Source organism: Ambystoma mexicanum, chromosome 5q (assembly GCF_040938575.1).
Source record: "Ambystoma mexicanum isolate Mex_15411 chromosome 5q, UKY_AmexF1_1, whole genome shotgun sequence".
Classification (NCBI taxonomy): domain Eukaryota; kingdom Metazoa; phylum Chordata; class Amphibia; order Caudata; family Ambystomatidae; genus Ambystoma; species Ambystoma mexicanum.
The window spans coordinates 1,262,756,211-1,262,778,424 of NC_090933.1; the positions used below are offsets into that span (position 1 = coordinate 1,262,756,211).

General features: G+C 47.9%; 1 long non-coding RNA gene across 1 annotated transcript in view; it reads left to right on the top strand.

Annotated features, from left to right (window-relative positions):
* The first annotated feature begins 12,218 nt into the window (after positions 1-12,218).
* Positions 12,219-22,214, top strand: part of LOC138498702 (uncharacterized) — a 42,572-nt gene continuing 32,576 nt past the window's right edge. The window contains exon 1 of the long non-coding RNA XR_011278846.1: positions 12,219-12,296. This is a non-coding gene — a long non-coding RNA (uncharacterized lncRNA). The remainder of the gene's footprint in view (positions 12,297-22,214) is intronic.

Below are 22,214 nucleotides of genomic sequence, written 5' to 3' on the forward strand. Positions count from 1 at the left end.
TAGGGTGGGGCATCAGATGAGAGGCAGCTGTGTGTGATGGTCAATGACTTGAAAAGTATGCGTTCCTTGACTGGTAGCCAGTGGGCATCTTTTCTAGCTTGAGAGATGTGTTCCCTTTTAGGGATGCTCAAGGCTGCCCTGAGGGCATCATTTTGTGTGACCTGAAGTTTTTTTAGGTTTTTTGCCGAGGAGCCCAAAAATAGGGCATTGCAGTAGTCCAATTTAGAGCCTACTGTAGCTCTGGCGCTGAATAGGCAGTTTTTGGTGGAGAGAAAAGGCTTAACTGCATAGATTACCTTGGTGGTGAGCGCGGCAGAGGAGGCTATGGTGTTGACCTGGCGGGACATGGATAGTGAGGAGTCAAGGTAGACACCTAGAGTTTTTACAGCTGTTGAGACGGTTATGGTGGAGTTGTCAATGTCAAAGGTTTTGTATTGTGGTGGAAGCTTATTGAGAGTTTCGCTGGTGCCTACTAAGAGGATCTCTGTTTTGTCCCCATTTAGGCAGAGGCCATTAGCAGTCATCCAAGTCTAAATAGCTGAGTAGATTTTAGTTAACGCTGCAGCATCTTCTTCATACATACCAGGTAGTGGGAGTAGTACCTGAGTGTCGTCAGCGTAATTGGTGTACGCTATGTTGCGACAGTCGAGATCATTGAAGAGCGGGAGGATGAATATATTGTAGAGCATGGGGGAAGTACACGAACCTTGCAGCACCCCACAATGGATAGTAGTGGGGGAGGCGCATGTAGTGTCCGAGAAGACTTTCATGAGTCTGCTGTTTAGAAAGGAGGCCACCCACGCGATGGCTTCTGGGGTGAAGTGAGCCTCATTTTTAAGTGCATACCTAAGATGATATGGTTAACGAGGTCGAAGGCGGCGGACAGATCCAGGAGGAGGAGGAGAAGTGCCGGTTTGCCTTTGTCCATGATGTCACCAAGTTGTATTTTAAGATCGAATAGGGCCGAGTCAGTCCTGTGTCCTGGACCGAAGCCGGACTGTCTTTTACCTAGGATGTGGTTTGCTTCTAAATATTGCTGGATTTACGTGTAGGTGACTTTATCCAGTATCTTAAGCAAGAAAGAGACAGTGGTGATAGGCCTGTAGTTGTTAGCAATTTCTGGATCTAGGGTGTTTTTTTTCTAGAAGTGGTCGCACTCGGGCTTCTATTAGGCTGTCTGGAACCGTGTTAGAGTTGAATTAGGCGTTGATGAAGGATTTGAGAAACGGGGCAAGTGTTTCCACACAGTCTTTAATTAGTTTGGCTGGGCAAGCGTCTCTTTTGCAGTTGGAGGGCTCGATTCTGTTCATTGTCTCAATTACTTCTAGTTCTGTAATTTCTCTGAATTTGAACGGTGTTATGGGGTCTTTGGTGGTGACTGGATTCACACTAGGGGTGGTCATTTGCTCTATGCTAGTGGTTAGTTTAATGTGCTGTGACAGGTTGTTGTGGTGTTCTTTGATTTTCATTTGTAGGAGTTAGATTGTATTGAGTAGGGCAGTTTGTATTGTGTTACACCAGGTTTGATCTTTAATGATCTCTTGGGACTTGGTGGCTGGAGTGGTGAGCCCTTTAAAGATAGCAAATAGCTCTTTAGATTCAGAGCTGGCATTTGTAATCCTTTCATTATAGGAGGCAGATTAGGCTGTTACTATGGTTTTTTTGTATTGTGATGCAAGTTTTTTATATGACGATAGTGTAGCAGTGGTGGGTGAGCTCTGCCAGATGTTCAGCGCTTTGCGTTTTTGAGAACAGAGTTCTTTTAGCTCAGTGGAGAACCAGGTGTTGGAGTGTTTCACTGTTTTGCCTTTTTTCTTCTGGAGAGGAGCAATAATGTCTAATGCGGAGCTGATGGTGGATTTGTAGATATCTGCTAGCACCGATGGGTCTGAGGACTCGGGCTTGTTGGTAAGGGTGCAGAGGTGGGGTTAGATCTTGTCTTTAGTGAGGTTTGTTGCACTTCTTGCCAAGGCTGGGGTTATTGGGGTAGGTTTTTTGTCTTGGTGATCTCGGTGGGGATAAAGAAATGTATGAGAAGATGGTCAGACCATGGGGTTGCGGTGATGGAACTGATGTCGATATCACAGTTGTGGGCGGCTACCCAGTCGAGGATGCGCCCTTTCCTGTGTGTGGGCGAGTTTATTTTTTGGTCAAAGCCTAGTTCCTGTAAGGCTAGAGTGAGAGTTTTGGCTGGTCTATCCTTTTTGTCGTTGAATCCAAGGTTGAAGTCACCTAAGAGGATGCTTTTAGAGGTGGTTTTTAGGTTTTCTGTTAGGAGGTGCGTGAGGTTTTCATGGAAGTCTAGTAGTGGGCCAGGTGGGCGGTAGACACGTGTTAGGGAGAATTCTCATAAATGGGTGATTTCCCTTACCTACTGAGTCCCTCAGCAGCTTTGCTGGATTTCTAGGATTCATTTTGCCACCTGGTAAGAGTGTGAGCCTTTTCCCCCACTCTTACATGTATTTTGCTATGTGTGTTTCCATGTTTTGTGTGATCTTGGGCACTGGAGCCTCACCTATTCCAGGGCACCATATTTTTCATGTGTGTTACACAGCACCTTCAGTGCAGTGACACAGGGTTGTCTTTTAGACTTCCCACTAACTCCATTTTCTGGGGCTGACTACAGTCCCCCAGAAAAGGGTAAAGTTGCCATTAACTTTACCTTAGTCACTTTAAACCACAGACCCAGTACACCCCATCCTCCATGGAGTATTGGAAATGGTTAATTCTTATCCCTTTTTGTCTGTGCCTCTTGGGACATTGTTTCACTCCCTTTACATTAAGACTTGGCTGGTGGCAGTGGTATCTACCCTAACATTTCTACCGCGATTATCTGATATAAACATGGTAATGTTTTAGGCTCTCATATTAGCCTCAAACATAAACCCGCTTGACCAAATACATTTTATTTTGGCTCCGGCCGGGTTTATTCGCCATTTCTTTTTGTTAAAATCTTTCTCGTGTTTTACTCTGCGCGCCAAGCCAGGTTTGGTCCCTTTGTTCATCGCTTTTTCGCGGGCTTCCACACAGAAGCCCTCCTTTAGGCGCCTGAGAATCTGGGAAGGCAGGATGTGATGGAGGGGTTTTAGGACCCCTGCCATGGGTTCCCTTGGTAACATAAGTCGCACTCCTGATTGGCTAAGGGGACTGGCCTTGCCAGGCCAGCCACCCTGCTGTGTGATTGACAGCCAGGCTGTATGAATGGGGGAAAACTGCATAAAAAGCAGGTCTCTGGGACTGGAACAGCAGAGTCGCCACTGGAACGAAAGAACCAACGAGGAACTGGAAGAATAGGACCCCTACAATGACTGAACCGCCCGGTGAAGCTCTGCTGCAGGTCTGAATCTCCAGACCCCGACGACAGAGAAGATCCTCCAGGAAACTTTTTCCCTTGAGCTGGTGGAACCAACCAGTTCACCCAAACTGCAAGCCAGGACTCCTCCTCTGGTCGAATTTGCTGTACAGAGCTACAGTGGGCCGGATAGCCAGGAAGGTCGGACCCTGCTTGGGTTTTAAGGAGCGCGCCTTTTATTTGTTTGGTGCTGCTGCTGGTTTCTTCCCTAGGTATTACAGGACTCTCCAATCTTCCTACTTCTGATCAGTCTGACAGTCGCTTCAGGAACCGTGAGCCTGCAGGAACTAACAGGAACATCTGCCTCAGCTACAGCCCCCTCTCCGTTCTAAGGTACTGTGCAAATCCGGTTGTGCGTTTTGTTCAGCCGCAGTGAAAGTGTTTGAAATCTTTCTCCAATCCGAGGGCTTGTCCTTCTCTTCCCTTTGAACTAACTTTTCTACCAACCAACCTCATCCGGAAACCGTGCCATGAACTTTACTGCGAACTACCCTGAACTGTATTATCTTGAGCAAAAGACTTTTGAACCATTGACTTTGGCCCTAAGCCTTTTCTATCTGATTTCATCATTGTAGTCTCTCTTGTACGCTTGCTCTGAGTACCTACTTGCTGGTGTGGATCCATTTCTGTTAACTTTTGTCTTTCCCTCCCTTTTAAATTACTGGAGTGCCATTTTGCTCCCACTTTATTTTGTGAGCTTAACTTGTCTGGAATTTAAGGGAAGTGATGTGGTGTATTAAGAGTGTGATTTTTAGACTGCTTACAATAGTGTAATGTTGTACAACTGAAGAGGGAAATAAATGTATATTCTTTTACTTGAAAACCTTGAGTCAGTGTTTGCCTGAATCATAGTAATTGCTGTCCTTTGTGTAACTATTTGATACTGCTCACTTACTCTTGAGATAAGTCTGGCTGCTCTGCTACCACTTTAACTGTGTAGCACAGGCTTGTACCAAAGGTGAAATTGTACTGTCACTTGTAGTCTTAATTGTGTGTGGTGTTCCCAAAGGGTACTGCATATAATTCTGCCTAACAACAAGGTTGAGGGTGATAGTGGTGTTAGGGGGGAGGGAGATTTTTTTATAGCAAGCGCGTCAGTGTTTCCTTCCAGGTTGGATGAGATTTGTCTAGCTTCTAGGTGGTCTTTCATTATGAGTGCGACACCACCATCTACGGTGGTGAGTCGGTCTTGCCTGATGGAGTAGCCTGGTGGGATGGCTAGAGTAAGAGCGGGCCCTGCAGTGCTATGTATCCAGGCCTCGGTGATAGCTAGGATATGAAGGTCGAGGTTGGTGAACATTGCATGGATTTCGGTTGCATGTGCAGGGATGGATCTGGCGTTGATCAGGGCGCATTGCAGGTTGTTTGGAGTCATGGTTTTGTTTGAATTGGTGTTGGCTGAACCGGATGTGGCAGAGTTTGGAGGTACCTTGGGTGGTCTGGGTGAGGCTATCTTGGTCACACTTTTCATGGGGCCTATTGCCGTGGAGGTGTCTAGGAGGTGCTCCTCCACAGCATATCACGGCTTCACTCCGTGCTATAGAGAGAGAGATCCCCTCCCATCTTGTTCAACCTGGATCCCATATCAGCTATACAAGGTAAATCAGCATTCATTTATCCCTGAATCTTTTTTGTGTGCATTTGCTGCACTCTAATCACATTGGGGTCTTCTAAATTGTTACAGAGACCACCAGTCCATCCTACGGACCAAAATCCCATGCCAGTGATATATTCAACAACTGGTGACTTAACAACATTTAGCCATGCCGCTCCCACTACCCTAGGTAGGTTTTCTTTTCGCAGTGTTCCCTTGTTAATACATCCTGTAATTTTAATTCTGATTTTATAACACTCCATCCCTTGTCTCACTACTTGTAGGTGGCACTATTCTGGCACCATTGTGTTCCAAGCTTCCCTAGTCCTGAAGACAGTCCGGTGCAATACCCAGCAGGTTTCCATTTCTTCAACCGCTGGACATCCCATCCACCCACCGTACCAGAAACACCTGATTTGTGTGTGTCGACAATTTTTCCGTATTGCCTCAATATCAGCAACACATGCAATTACAGTCCCCTCTGATGTACTAACCCACCTATATGCATAATCATTTGCGATTTGTATATAATGTCTTTTCCTGTGCCGAGGATGGCATATGTCGCTGTTTTAAACATTTATTCTTGAGAAATTAATAAATTGCAACCTTTTTATGTTTGTAAACAAATTACACTCCCTTGTGTCCTTTGTAAGAGCTAACTGATACACGCTATCTTAGCTCCACTCGTTGCTACAGAAAACTACCAGAGCGTTAATGACAAGGGTAGCTTTTGACTCCACTTTCTCCCTACAATTTTGCCCTAACCCTCTGGAGTCAAGCCCCCTACACCAAAGAGGGTTCCCTGCCCTTATCTCATACATCGGTGTCTAGGGGGGCCTGCACTATGGAGATATGGAGTCTGGAGCGGAGGCCCAGAAGTTGCTTCCTGGTGTTTGTAGATCTTGGGCGTGTGGCTGAAGTTAGCGTAGAGCGGGACTTTACCATGTTACATTTTGTGAAATATGAGGGTAGGAAGTTGGTAGAGGGGATGTTGGAGGGAAAGGGTGTGCAGTGGCTAGCATGTAGGTTGGTTGACAGTTTGGCAGCACAGTTGGAGATTGCATTTCGGTAATGGAGTTGGGCAATAAGCCGGGGATTGCTGGTACAAGTGTCAGATGTAGTGGTAGGAGGGTTGTGCACATGTGTTGGAGATTACGCAGTAGGATTAAGGACATGCAGGCCTGAGAGAAGTTTAAGTGAGGCATGCAGCAACGTGAGGAGTAGCAGAATGTCAGTTACAAATTACACAGCTTCAATGGTGGACTGGTTAGATTGGTGGAGGGCTAGTTCAGTTAGGCATACAGGATGCTAGTTCAATAGTTCTACAGTAGGCTAGATCTAGGTGTCAACAAAGGGCTGATTCAAATAATGTAATGGACTAAATCAGTTGGTGAAAAGTAGTCTAGCACAATAGGTCAGCAGTAGGCTGGATCAATAAACCGACAGTAAGCAGTATTGCAAGGTTTGCATTAGGCTAATTCAGTTTGATGTACAGCATGCAGTGACGTTCGGTAGACATTAGACTAGATCAGATGAGCATGCAAAGGACTAATCCAGTAGGTGAACTTCAAAACAATACAGTTGGTGAACATCGACTAATGGAATTAGAATCAGTAGGTTAAGTGGGCAGTACATTTGCAGAGGGGTGGTAGCTGCTACAAGATAGCGCAAGTCTCAGCAAGATTGCAAGGTGGGGTGGGTAGAATTCCGAGTGGCGCAGGGGAGTATGAGGTTGTCGGCCGCATAGGGAGAGTTACTGTTGATAGTCATATGGATAATGGTTAGTTAGGCGTGGTGAGGGCTTACCCAAGATAGGATTCCGCTGCTCTCTGTGGAGAACAGCGGCAAACAGAGCCTTTTCCTTGCCAGCTTCTTCCTGCCGGCTATTCTGATTGGCGTGGACGTGGATTGTGGTTGCTAAGCAACCGATCACATCCTCGTTGTCGGGCCGCATTTCGCCGGCCATCTTGGAATGGGTGCCAGTGATCAAATAATAACGAAGCATGTCGGATCTGCCTTTGTCGTGGCAGATGGTGATGATACTCACTGGGATCATCAATATTCTGTTCCCCAATGGCTAGGGGACACGGATGGGCTAATCTGTACTAGGTGGTCTGTTGAAATGTTGTAGCAGGTCGGGTCTGCGATATGGGTTGCAGGCCTCTGATCAACTGCTTGGATATAGAGGGAGACAGGCTCCAGCTCGCTCGCCTCGCAGTGCACTGGAGTGTGTATATCTACATGTGTGGAGTGTGTATATATGCATATACACACACTCCAGTGCACTGTGAGTGTGTATATACATACAGTACATTGAATGTATATCTACAAATGTTAAAAAACTGAATAGGAAAAAAAAGTAAGCATCTTGTGCAGGGCCAACTCTAGGGCCTTTCAACCATTTCAAATGAAAGGGATCTTGAGCCTCAGCGGGGCCCCCTGCAACTCCTCCCATGTTGCCAATCTGCATGTTTATAATATGGCAATAGATTACTACATTTGCTGGAGACATGCAGGTTGTCACATGCACTTTGCAGTGCTTGCTTACAAGCTTCATTTACTGAAGCCCTTCTGGCCGATGCACCCGTGGGTTAATATCCAGCGATTATCACCAGACGGACAGCCAGCAGGGAGCTGAAACACTAAATGCCAACCGAAAAGCTATAAATCCTTCTTTGACATCATGGGACTGATAAGGAGGAACCAGTGTTTCAACCAAACAAGGTGATAATCAGTGGGTATTTAGTGTTTCAGCTCCCTGCTGGCTTCCAGTCTCGTGATAATCGACGACTATTAACCGCTGGGTGTATTTATTTGTCTCTTTTATAATGTGTGCACCCTAAGGGTGCCTCAGATTGTTTTTGGCTCTAAGGGGGGGGCCCCCCAATGAGTATATTGAAATGGGCCCCTGCACATCTTCAGCCGGGCCTGGTTGTACCTGAGACTGCCAATTACAGGAAAGTAGCATATGTGATGCACGAACATCACTATCAATGTGCCTTTTACACATCAAATCTTTCTTTCACAGCCAGATTTGACCCTTAACCTTATTGAACATATGCCCTTGCCCTCACAACATTATTATTACAGCCTAAGCCAACACGTGATTCAACCACTTCCGGGTCTTCCTCATGGCTATATAATGGCAAGTCTGACAATTCGCAAGTGGTCAAAACAGGATGATGATGCAGTGAGTTTCTGAACTATAAAAAAGGAACAATGAAAGACAACCATCAAGAGAAAAGGAGAAGAGAAAACACCGGGGATACATATTACAGAGTACTTGCTGCTATATCTAAATTAATTAAAGCGAAACGCCTTAAAATATTTAAGCTCTAATGAGCGCAAATGCTATTATTAGTGACTTCCTTCACGTTACCAAAATAAATGTGTGTGTAGAGTCAACGTGGCAGTTTGCCTTCCCAAAATGTGTCCCTTCTTTAAATAGTGACAAATAGTATTTGCCAATTAATCTGCATTGCGCTGTGCGCTCACCTTATGCTTACCAATAAGAGCAGATTGGTTGATAGCATTACTGTATGAATGCTTCAATCCTAGCATCAGCGTCTTCTCCGCATCCATATCATAGAAACGAGAGAAGCCATTTATGCGTCTTCCCCTTCCCCACCGCAGTAGCGCAAGCGTGAGAGACGCTACTCACTAAGGCAACCCTACCGCCTTTTCCTGGAACAATCGAAGAAGCGCAAACTCTGGAGGAAATGAACATGCTGTAACTGAAGAAGAAAAGAGGAAGTGACATCACTGCCAAACTGACACACGTAGACGCATTAGACACAAAGCCGATATGTACTCACCATGAAGATACACGAACATTAGGTGAAACTTGCATTTAGACATGAAGAATGTTACCTGCACCAATAGACACTAGAAAACATATAATCAATGCGTCTGCTGAAACGCAAGACCCACGGGAATACATATAACCTTGCTAAACGAAGAAGTATAACAGTAACGAGTGGACATTAGAGTAAATGGGAAATATGGAAGAAGTCTTGAAGCTGCAGAAAGATTTGGTTTGCTGAGTTAGTTGAAAACACAGACCCGTGCATGCCAAACAGTAGCTGGACAGCCCCATCCAAGGTTACTTCGAAAAAGGAGGTTTGGATTGCTCTGGAGAGAATAGAAGATAATAATTCCCAAGCATCAAACATATTTTGTACAGTGTTAAGTACCTATTAACTAGAGGATAATATTGAAGGAAAAGTAGCTCGAGCAAGTTTTCAGTGGCCAAAGAGGGTAAAGCCACTGGGCCTCATTACGAGTTTGCTGGTAAAAAATGAAATTTACCGGCATGGTAGCACCGGCATGCCTGTAATGGCCCCAAAACCCCCTATACCAGTATCCTCGCTGACACCGACTCCGGCATTACCGGAACCGGAAATAACGTCATCGCACTGGAACAGGAAATTTACCAGCGGCCATTACAAAAACACAATCCATTGTAATCCTCAGTGTTCAGGAGTGTGAGTCCAAATCTGAGGAGCTTCAAACACTGAGGTACATGTCTGCAAGGCAACCTGTACTCCGTCGCCGCAAGCCGAGGTTCAGTGAACTGGAGCTCAACATGCTTGCTGACACCCTGGTAGAGCATTCAGATGAGGTCTTTTGCACAGACTTGCAGCGCCAAGCACGAATACGCAAGAAGGCCATATGGAAGAATGTTGCCCGTAAAGTTTCGGCGATGGGGAAAACACCCCAAACTGTGAGAGCCTGTAAGAAGAGGTGGTATGACCTACGTCTCTGTGTCCGCAACCTCCTTGCCACACAGCACAGCCAGGGCCTTGCCACAGCAGGGGGAGCTTCATCTCCCATCAAACTGCATGCGTGGGAGGAGACATGTAGCTCTGTCCTGCACATGGAGGCTATCGAGGGAGTTGGAGATGCAGAGGCGGGAGATGTGACATCCGCTGATGCCGGTGAGTGTCCGTAAGGCCAAGGTCACACCTCCCACCCTGTAGCCCCAATGCAAATGGCCAGGCCAACATGTCAAGTTAGTGTAACTCGAACCCTGCTGCCATTCCACCCACCGTCAACCCCGTATCACACATGCACGATGTACTTGCCTGCAACCCAAAAACAATCACTGACACACCCCCATCTCCCCTGTATTGTCCACCCAGACAATGGCCAATTGCTGTTGTCACTGCCATGCCACCACATGCCCAAAGCCACATCATGACAAGATACACAATTCAATGACGCATGTGGCACACCTGTCCCACCCACCATGAACCATCATGCTGAATCACTATCAACGCAGCAACAGCCCTCGGCAGCATCCACAAGACAATCACATTTGTATCACAATCAAACTCAACGTGTCACACAGCTCTTGTGGCATGGCCATAACACCCAAACCAGTAAACAGCAGTACCCCAGTCAACAGACACTGCGCACACTATGCCCGCTCAACAAACATGCACCCAGACTGCATCACCCATACATGCATGTGAGCACCATGCCATGCCCTCCACCATGTCCATGACAATGCACCTGATACAGAATGTACTAGCATTGATGCCTGTCTGATGGATCCACACCCATCAATGATGCCATGCCTCACTGTCCCCCACAGGCACATCATCTGACAATGACATGGAACATGCAACCACATCCAGGGGCACCAGGGCACAGCTCCCCCGCAGGCAAACCAGCACGTCGAGCCAAGATGCAAGCACATCCGCCACCAGATCGGAGCATGCAAATCCAACTTTGGCCCACCCCCCCCGCCAGCCGGAGACACCTGTATCCCTGGCCCCCAGCCAACAGGGTGAACCAGCACCAACAACACAAGTGTCTGGAGCACACAGCATTGTGGAGTCCAGTGTGCACGACGCACTCAGCGACGGTAGCCCTGTGGATGATGTCGTGTTCAGTCCCACAGACCCACGTAGCCCACCACCCATGCCACTACCGGGACTCCGTCACATACATGAAATTGAGGGGTGCCTCATCAGGATTGAAGAAAGGCGGCAGGCAATGCATGCATTGTTGCAGCAGTACCGTACAGAGGCACAACTCGCACGCCACATCATGCAGGACACCTCACGGAACACTGCATGAATGCTGGGCAGAGCCACAGAGGGGGGTGTACCACCTGGCGAGGCGTGTGAGGGAGGGGACTGGTATCATGTCTTCACTGGTGGAGTCTATCAACCTCTTGGTCAACACATTTGCGGAACAACGCCACATAACCACTGCACTGGCCGCATCCTCAAGCACAACACCGTCGAGTTCGATGCAAAGTAGCCCTGTGCTTCGTTCACAGCGGCTCAATAGTTGGGGAGGGGTGTGTAGATAGTTGGGGAGAGGCTGTGGGGTCAGTTGGACAGGGGGTGTGGGGTCAGTTGAGGGGGATTGTAGTGGTAGACAATGTCATTCACATTTGTACATAGTTGTAATACACCTGGGGTTTAAAACAAACATGAGTGGACATTTCTTATTCAGTGTGAGTGCTTTTAATCTTGTACAGTGACCAGTGTGATTCATGTCCAGTGCCTTGTCTGTAACAGCTCATCAAAAGTAGTGTTGTATGAACTCTTCCCGTGTGGCACGTCCATCATTGCCATTGTGGCACAGTGCATTTCCTACATCTTCTTCATAATCCTCGTCCTCTGGGCGAAGCAGGTCCGTGTCAGGGGGACGTTGCGCCGGATGCACATGTGCATTATGGCACATACCAGCACGATTTTGCCCACCTTCTCAGGGCCATAAATGAGGGCTCCCCCCTATCTACTGAGGCAGCGGAACTGAGCATTCAACAGACCAAACCTCTGCTCGATGGTGCAGAGAGTGCGTACATGTGCACGGTTGTAGGCTTCTTTGTGCCTGTTGTGGGGTTGTCGGATGGGGGTCAGGAGCCATGCCATTAGGGGATACCCGACATCACCTGCATGGGAGCAAGAGAAAGGGTACTTGTGAATTATGTGGTCATTCCATGTTGACACAGGTTGTACAGTGTTCATTTGATGAGTCTACCATGCACAGAGATTCATAACTGTACAGGACATTTAGCTATGTACCCCGTAAGGGAACTTAGGCTCGATGCATGGGGGTTGGAGGGGTTAGGTGCAGTTGCTGTCACATGGGCCATTCACTGTGAACCTGCACTCTCACAAATCAATTGCTGCTGACAACAATGGACTCAAATCTCATTAATGTGTTACAGCTGAAAGTGGACAGTGCCTATACAGTGGAAATTTACACATTTGGCTCACTTAAGTGGTCTTCACGGTATGCAGTCTACATCTACAGGACTTCATGTTCACATCCATCTTCACTGTTACCCATATGACAAGGTCACATATCCATTGGCTGTATGTCTGACAGGTAAAGGGTTACGTAACTACTTTACGGCTGGGTGGTTGTTTGCATGGATGAATGATGCTACATTGGGTGAGTCCCGTACCTCTCAATCATGTATTGGTGGTAGTCAAGATTTGTAGCATTTTGATATTTTGGACTTAACACATTCTAATTGAAGGTGTCCATTAAGGAGACATGCCAGGTGGAGTGAATAGCGGTGTACCTGTGGAATGTGAGGGCAATCGCTATTAATTTCAGTGTGGCAGATAGTTTTCTCTCTGACTGGCCATCATGACTTGTGAATTACATTACTGTGTTTTTGATTGTCATTCATTGTCACTGATGAGTGGTGCATTCTGGTACATGTGGTTTCTGTTTTGTGAAGATTCAAATACATGCACTAATGTGTGCACTGTGTCTATTAAATGCATGGAGACACGGCTGGGAAGGCCTTGCACTTCGACCTGCTATTACTGTGTTGCACAATCAATTACATCGACACACTAGCAAGTTCAAAGTACGCTGCGTATGGTCATGTTCCATTATATGTGTGAGGTCCTGGACCTGTGCTTAGACTCACCCAGCAGCCAGGTTGCCTAGGCTGTTTACTGCCCCAACCCAATGCATCACTCCTCATGGGCCTGTGCTTAGACTCACCTGCAGTCAGGTCCAATGTCCAGCGTGTCAGGCCATGTAGCGGGGCAGCGTGGAGTTGCACAGCACCATGGAGTCATGTGTAGAGCCTGGGAATCTTGCGCAGCAATATGTGATTATTTTGTGGACATCGCAAACCATCTGCATGTTGAGGGAATAGTACGACTTCCTGTTGCAGTACACTGCCTCCACAGCATGTCACATTACCAGCTCCACATATGTGCAGTCGGCCACACCTATTACATTGGGCATGCCTGCAAGTGCATGGAATGCTATTTTATTTTTGTGGTATTCACCTCCTCTGCCGTCCGTGGCAAGCTGATGTGGTTGCGTACGTGGGACAGGAGTGCATCTAGCGCCTGGGGTAGCACACGGGAGAAACAGGGTTGGCAGATTGCATGCAGCTGACCCACTGTGTGCTGATAGGTGCCTGTGGCAAGGAAGTGTAGCACAGACACTACCTTCAGCAAGGTGTGGGATGGCTGTCTGGATATTTATTAGGCTCACCAGGTCATCATGTATCAGGTCCACTATGGTGGTGATGGTGTCCCTGTCCAGCCGGTACAGGGTGTGGATCTGAACGAGGGTGAGATTGAATGGGTCGGCCTTTAGGCGAGGTATTGGTGGCTGCATGCGGGGTACAACCGGCTGCACATTGGGTATCTGCTGGGGCATCATGGCCCTCCTTCTCCTCATGCGCCTCCGATGCATCCTCTGGCTCACTGCCTCCTCAATGAGTAGCTGTGCAGGGATGTCCTCCAGCTCCAGTACTGCTAGTGCTAATGGTAGCATTGTGGATTTGGAAGGGGTGTCGGGTGTGGGGTTTGGGAGTGGTCCTTTTGTGCTGTGCCACAGTCCATTGCCTCCACCCGTGCTGATTTGGAGCACCTGTGGCTGGTTTCTACACACCAGAATCCTCTTAACACCTGGTCCACGATGCTGGTGTTTCCGGCATCATTGTATCAACTATTACTGGCATGTACATGCCAGTGTTTGTGTGTCCGTGCATCTCTTAATGTGGACTTACCTACGCCATGCCGGTATCACTGGCACGGCTGCCGCGTGTCAACGCTGATACCGGCAATGGTGTGTCCCTGGCCATGCCGGTAACACTGGCATTGCGACTCGGACTACACTGGTCCGGTAAAGGGTGCCAGTACGTTAATAACGGCAACACTATTTTCAGACCGGCATATTTGTAATGAGGCCCACTGTATTAACATGACCTAAAATCCTAATAAAAACTAAGCAGAATAAAGCAAAATGTGGTCTCCTCATACTTGACTTATGATTGGAGAACAGTGCCCATTTATTGAGCTCCAGATAGAACCTCAATTCCCTACAAGTTCCCAGAACAAGTAACGTTGAGCAAGGCCAAGTTCAAAGTTAGATACCTTGGCATGTGGCGTAGGGAATCGGGGATGGTTACTTATTTAATTGGAAGAAGCATCCCTTTGTTGTCTCTCCCCTTATTACTATTTTGCTCATGTGCTGATGACCTAGCAAGTATGCAAGGTTGGTAAGACCATTGCCAACCAATCACAACTCCTAAAATAATGCCATTTGTAAATGTTGCAGTAGCCAATTATGAGCTGTTACGATGATGTCTTTTTTACTTTTATCAATTGAGAGGTGGTCCGTGGTGGGGCCATCAGATAGTAGTAGCCAATGAGAAGACTAATCCATATATAAACTATATGTAGACAATTCCCCTAACCAATCCCGTAGGTTTTTGCAACTAAGATTGTGAGGTCAATTGTTAAATATTTTTTGGTTAAAACCTGATGTTTTATTTTGGAGAACCACAGAGCTCAGAGACCTGTATGCTTTTTGCTGTCCCTGTTTTATATGGATTATTAATAAAACAGCCTTTGCCATTTACCTTGACAATTTCCATTGCTGGGCGCGGAACTTCCCAGCCCTTCTGTTTCCACTAGCCCTGGCACTTTCCAGGGCCACCCTTATATATGGTAGGGGTTCGGATGGTTGAAGACCAGGTATTCAGAGTTTTAATGCCCATGCTGCAGGCCTGAGGACTGCAGAGGTGACCTGAGGAGAATGGTGAATCACGCGTGTACTGAGATGGTCTACAGGAGCCCCCTTGGAGAAGTCCTGCCAGTCCTCACGGGCCCCCCGCAGGGCGAAAGCGACTGGCCGATTGAGGGAGTATCGTTACTGAAGGCCTCGGCCGATCCACGGATATAAGTATAGAACATTGAAGTGGCAAACGAAGGAGGAGGGATTGGATTGATCTGTATATATTGGGGAATTATGAAGTGATAGTCTTTATTTATGAGGGGATACCTATAACAAGGTTATGGATGGTGGCTCACTAAATCTTGTGATGAGGTATTAAGTTATTAAAAGAGTTAAGAGGTTCCCCACGACAAGGTCAAAGAAGCGGGCGCCATGCACCCTTCCGGGGTAATGGTAAGAAATAAGAGGATACCTTGTCAAGAAGGCAAGAAGACAGCCACGAGTTTGGGGTTGTGTTGTGCTATTTGGAGGGTGCACCCATATGTGTAGTAATTGCTGGCACCAGCAGGAGGGTAGTTTAAGTTGTAGAAAACAAGGCTTTGTGAATACTAGTTTACATCATAGAGCATGTGGAATTGTGGTTTGGACCCAAAGGGTGTGGTCCTCAGTGTGGGCGGCATTTGTGATGCTGCCCAAACAGTGGTGTAGCCAAGAGGCTTGTAAAGTGGTGAAAATAGAGGAACCTTTTGTTGACAGGAGATTATGAAGGAGGAGTAAAGAGATAGTAAGGATGAAGGTTCATTAAGGTCCGGTAAGTATCTGCAGTCAAGAGTGTGATGTGCCATCATGGGTGGAGACACTCCCCTTTTGCATTTATGTAAGTCGCTGCCACAGTACTAGACTAAATTATGTAAGTACCACTCTGAGTGGGTTCATGGCACAGCAGGTAAAATGTTTATGCCCTGGCCCCAGGGGGGACTCTTTCAAAATCAGTGACAACATAGTATATGCTGAGTACAGAGGGAAGAAAATTGCAGAAAATACTAGCCATTCTAGAGCTATGGTAGATGTCTGGGGACAAGGTAGAGGATCCACCCGCGAAGGAGTGGATGCTTAACCAGCATCAGGGGAGGGCAAAGCACCCATCGGCTCCTCCTCCCCAGAGCATTGATCCGCCAGGTGAACGGCAGGGAATTTACCCATTGAAAGAATTGAAAGCAGCAGTGGAACACACTAAACCCGTATAAGTGCCCCCGCTTACAGTAGTGAAGAGGCTATAAATGGAGCCAAGTTAGATAAACTAAAGCCAAAGTCCCTGCACGATGAGTGCAAGGAGCTGAGAACTGCAGGTAAAGCTAAAAGAGGCTGAGGAAGAGATCCAAAGGCAGAAAGTCAGGCAGAGAAATAAAGAAGAGACAGTGATCACTCAGAACGAGTGGGTGGGAGGACAGATATTGCTTAAATTGAATGGAAGGAACGTAGACAATGTGTAACGCTCACCTGGTATCCACGGGGACGTCATTCAGCCTGTTCTGGCCTCTTATGACCTCAAACCCTTCCCTGGAGTCTACTCGGCTGGAGACTGGGCCTTGCTTTCTTGGAAAGTGTGCTCTCCGTCCCGCTTTCAGCACAGGGGAGCGTTGATTGATGCGGACTCGTTGCTGCCTAGTTACTTCACTGGCAAGAGTCCGACAGGTAAGTATAATGAGTCTTTTGAACAGTTCTCTAACTTCGTTCCTTTCCTTCCTTAGATGATGGCCGGCGTCCGGGGATGGCGACGTGCTGCTGAGATGAGTAGCGCTGAAGGTGAGTGAGAGCGCGATGCAACCCTTTCGTATTTTATTGAACTGAGTTCTTTTTCTGTGTCTTTTAGGTGCCGCAATGTTTTCAGCGTGGATGCCGGTTATGAAGAAGAAATGCAGTGAGTAAGCGCGGTATGCGGCGCCTCTAGATGTTTCCATGCTAACCTGGAATGTCTTTTCCCTCCTGAGATGGATGATAAGTTCCGGAGACAGAGTTCTCCCAGAGCGGCTGGGATTCAGGTAAGCGTTTAAAGCTCGTCCAGTCTTTAAAAATAAGCGAAGATTTGCTGAATGCTTACTAATGCCTTTTTTCTGTTCCTTTCCCTTTTCCTTAGGAAGCGGCATGCCGGGATGGGAATGACACCGCCGAAGATGCCTGCAGAACAGAAGAAGTGATGAATGATGGGCAGAAGCGCTGCAAGGTAAGGCTGTTCCTAACTGTGTACTTGTTCTTACAGGAGCTGAGCGCAGAAGAAAGATGCAGGCCTACTGGAGACCGATCCGAACACGGTGAGTGTCACGCTGCAGGTGCAGAAAACACAAAGTATGTTTCTGAGCCTGGGTGTGGCTTAAATAGTCTCTGGGTATCCCAGGTGTCTCTGGGCTGAACCACAACCAAAAGACTAGACCGCACATGCAGTTCTGGGAACCGAAATATGTGGGGGCATCCATCTTGTCCCCATCAATGCACTACAAGTCCAATCCCCAATGTTATCCTATGGGAGTGAGTGAGTCTGGTGCCACAAGCGCCAAGTCTGACTCCAAGTGGGTCTTTGGAGGGATGGAGAGGCCCTTGAGGGCCATGTAGGTGATCGCGGCCTGGCTCCAGCCTGATATCTTGGAGGGCTGGGGACATGAGGGGAAGGAATCATGACAGCACTCCCCTCCTCCCCCAAGGCCCCTCTCAAGGTGGCTCTTCTGTCTGGTCCTGGTTTGTTTGGATGGTTTTGATGAAATCGTCTAAGCAAGCAAAGTGCATGGATGTACTCACAAGGCTCCCATGTCCTGTCTTGTGGACCATACCCCTTCCAATCTACTAAGTAGTATAATTTGGATCTGACGTACTTTGAATCCAGGATGTCCTTGACTTCGAATTCTGGCTCCCCGGCGACTACTACTGGCTGCGGTGGTGTTTCTACCCGGGTCCCAGGTTGAACAGGTTTAAGGAGAGACACGTGGAACACAGGATGAATCTGCATGTTTGACGGCAAAGCTAGTCTGACCGCCACAGGATTTATCACGGAGGTGACGGTGAATGGACCCAGGCATCTTGGACGAAAGTTCGGGTTCCTTTAATGGACACGTGTTTAGACGCTAGCCAGACTTCGTCTCCCACTTGGTAGTTGGGGCCTTTGCTCGGTGTTGATCAGCAAACTTCTTTTGGCGATTCTTAGCTTGAAGTAGGTGTTCAGCTGCCCTTTTAAAGGTTTGAGAAATGGTTGTGTGCAAGGTTTTGACTGCTGGCATTTCCAGGGTTGTAGGAACGTCCAACTCGGAAGTATGTGAGTGCCTGCCATACATGGTATAAAAGGGTGTCTGCCCAGTGCTGGTGTGTAGGGAATTATTATACACATATTCAGCTATCCATAATAGGTCGAACCAGCTTCCTTCAGCTTGGTGTAACATGCAACGCAGATACTGCTTGAGCGTCTGATTTGTCCTCACAGTTTGACCATCTGTTTGGTGATGGTGACTGGTGGATAGCTGGATGTCGATCTGGGCCATAGAGCAGCATTTTCTCCAGAAGTTAGATACAAATTGAGTACCTCAGTCTGAGACTAAAACTGAAGGAAACCCATGGAGCCGTACGATGCCTTCAGGAAATACCTTTGCCAGAGTGGAAGCATTTGGGAACCCCTTAAGAGGAATGAAATGTGCCATTTTTGAAAATAGGTCCACGACCACAAGAATAGTGTTAAACCCTTGACTGGGTGGTAAGTCAGTAATAAAATCGAGGGACAACGTGTGCCAGGGTGCTTGTGGGATTTCCACTGGTTGTAATAGCCCAGCCGGTTTCTGCTTGGATGACTTGTTTTGAGCACACACTCCACACGATGGGATGAATTGGATAATGTCTTTACTCCACGTGGGCCACCAATAATTTTGTTTTACCTTGGCTACGGTTTTAGCGATTCCGGGGTGGCCCTCGATCAAGGAATCATGATAACCGGACATGGCTTGTTTTCGTAGTTCTTGGTTTGGTAAGAATAAACAATTCCTGAAGTAGGGCAACTGATGTTTTATCATGTAATGTTCTCCTTGTGCACTCCACGCTTGTAATTTCTCCGGACTCATCAGGTTTTGGATTTCTTCATGTAATTCTTTCTGAGTTATGGTTGCTGTGATTCCTAGGAGCTTGTCACTCGGGATGATTGCTATTGGGTCAGGGGTCTGATACCCTTGCTCTTCCACCCCCATACGGGAAAGGGCATAGGCCTTCCCGTTTTTCACCCCTGGTCGAAATGTAATCACGTAGTCATATCCAGCAAAAAAAAAGAGCACAACGTAGTTGTCGTGAGGATTGGGCCTATGCCGGTTTTAGGTACTGGAGGTTCCGGTGGTCAGTTATTACAATGATTGTGTGTCTGGCGCCCAAAAGGTAGTGCCGCCATGCCTTAAAGGCTGACTTAATGGCCAGGAGTTCTTTGTCTGTGATAGCGTAATTGAGTTCAGGGGGTGTGAATTTACGCGACCAGAAGCCAACAGGGTGTAACTGGCCCGGTTCGGGGTCCTTTTGTGAGAGGACGGCTCCCATAGCCATGCTTGAGGCGTCCGTTTCCACCAGGTATGGGAGGGAGGTCAGGGCGAGGGGGGCGTAAGAGTGGGGCAGATGTGAATCCTGCTTTGAGTTCCTGGAAAGCTTCCTCGGCTCCTGTTGTCCACTCGAACTTTTTGTTGCTTTTCCTTAGCAATGACGTGATGGGATGCACGATTTGCGAAAATCCTGGGATGAACCGGCGGTAGAAGTTTGCAAAACCCAGCATACTTTGAACCCCCTTGAATGAATTTGGGGATGGCCAGTTCAGGATAGCATCTACCTTGTGTACATCCATTTGGGCTGAGAATAAAGCCCAGGAATTCCACCTCGGAGACGTGGAATGAGTACTTTTCGAGCTTGGCGTAGAGCTGGTGTTGACAGAGTTTCTCCAATACGGATCGGACGTGTTTAACGTGGTCCTGCTTTGATGCAGAATAAACAAGAATATCGTCGATGTACACTAGAGCACAGACATCAATCAATTCCCGTAGGACATCGTTCATGAAGTATTGAAATGCTGCAGGCGCGTTGCAAAGGCCATTACTTGATATTCGTACAGGCCGTATTTGGTGCAAAAAACGGTTTTCCATTTGTCCCCCTGTTTTACGCGAACAAGGTGATATGCCCCCCTCAGTTCTAGTTTTGTGTAGATTAAGGGCATCTTTGATTTGATCAAGCAATTCAGGGATCAGTGGCAGGGGGTAGCGGCTTTTTACGGTAATCTGGTTCAGTCTGCGATAGTCGATGCACGTTCTCAAGTCCCCCTCCTTTTTCGGTACGAAGAATAGAGGACTAGCTGCTGGAGACTTCGAGGGATGGATGAACCCGTTGGCCAGGTATTGGTCAAGATAGGCCTTCAGGTGCTGGTTTTCTGGTTCAGTGAGTGAGTAAATTCGCCCACAAGGGATTTGTGCGGCGGGTATCGGGTCGATTTGGCAATCGTATGGTCTATGCGGTGGCAGGGTATTAGCCTGTTCTTTCTGAAAGACATCTTGAAAGTCCTGGTATTCACTTGGTAGGGTGCCGATTGCCACAGTCGCAAGCATGGAGGTTCTGGTGTCTATTGGTTGTTTCTCTTGGTGATAACATGTGCGGGCGCAAGTCTCGGGAAAGGCCAATTCTTTTGCTCGCCAATCGATTCGAGGATTGTGAGCTACCAACCATGGCATTCCCAAAATCAACCGCAACTGTGGTGCCTTAATGAGGTCGAAAACGATAGATTCTTGGTGTCCATCCTGGCACAGAAGGGTTAAAGCTGCAGTGCATTGGGATACTGGACCAGAAGCTATTCCGGTGCCGTCGACAGTGGTAACAGTGTCGGTGGTTGATTTTAGGGTGTAACGGAAGCCCCATCTTTGGTGCAAGATCCTGGTCGATGTAATTCCCAACGGCTCCACTGTCAATGTACGCTCTTACTGCGTGCATCCGAGATGGTTGTATGTGATTGATCAAGACCACAAAATCGGAGGTCTGTAGTTCACTTTCTTCGCTCGACAAGTGGACCCCTACACTTGCCGGGCTGGGGATTTTTCCGATTCCTTGATGGTATCTTCCTTGTCCGTGGCCCCTACCGTCCTCCTCGGTGGCTTCACAGGGCACTCTTTAAGGAAATGACCTGACCTTCCACAGAACAGACATTTCTGGTGCTGTCTCCTTTTTATCCTTTTCCGCTTTAGTCAAGGGGGATCTGCCCCCCTCGATTTGCATTGGTTCTCCTGAACCTTCCATTGTGCGGGCAATATTGTCCTTTGAACGCACATACATAGGGCGAGGGTTCGGTCTGGTTCGATCTGCTCTTCGGTCCTGCAACCTATGATCCAGTTGAACAACAAGGTCAATGAATTCTGAGCAGTCTTTCGGGGGGTTCACTACTTGTGCGAGAACATCCTTGAGCTCCCCCCGCAACTCCCGATGAAATAACGTGGTCCTCTTCTCCACTGGCCATTCTGCTTCAACTACGAGTCTATTGAACGTGGCTATGTATGTTAATAGGTCTTGATTCCCTTGGTGTAGGGACAGAAGTTCATTGTCTAATGCCTGCCCATGAGTACGACGGGCGAACAGCTTTTCCATCTCTTGCTGAAAGCCCCTGAAGTCATGCAGCAAAGGATCGTCTTGGGCCACAAAGGGTACAGACCAGTCCGCGGCCCTACCACTCAGGTAGGATAGCACAAAAGCGACCCGTGATTGGTCATTCGGAAAGGCCCCTGGTCTACAAAGGAAGTGCAGGCGGCACTGGTTCATGAACGTTGCAAACCTCTTGGGATCCCCCGTAAATCGTTCGGGCGGGGCCAAGGGAACTGCCCCAGGAAGGGTTATCTGAACGGGATTGGCTGATGGTGCTGGCATCGAGGGCACGCTTCCCGGCAATGGTGCATGCCCTGCTTGTGACTGGAGAAGTTGCCAGCTTAAATCATCAGTGCGTTCTTTGGCTACTATCAGCTCTCTCCTCAGGGTGTTGGTCTCCTGCCTGGCTGCCTGTACTTCGGAACGTAGCTGCCCCAACATGTGGGCTAACTGGTCGGTTTCTGACGTGTCCATGACGCCCAGGTGGATTTTGATGTGAGGCTTTGTGTTCTGTAATGCTTACCTGGTATCCACAGGGACGTCACTCAGCCTGTTCCGACCCCTTACGACCTAGAACCCTTCCCTGTAGTCTACTCGCCTGGAGACTGGGCCTTGTTTTCTTGCAAAGTGTGCTCTCTGTCCTGCTTTCAGCGCAGGGGCGCGTTGATTGATGCAGGCTCGTTG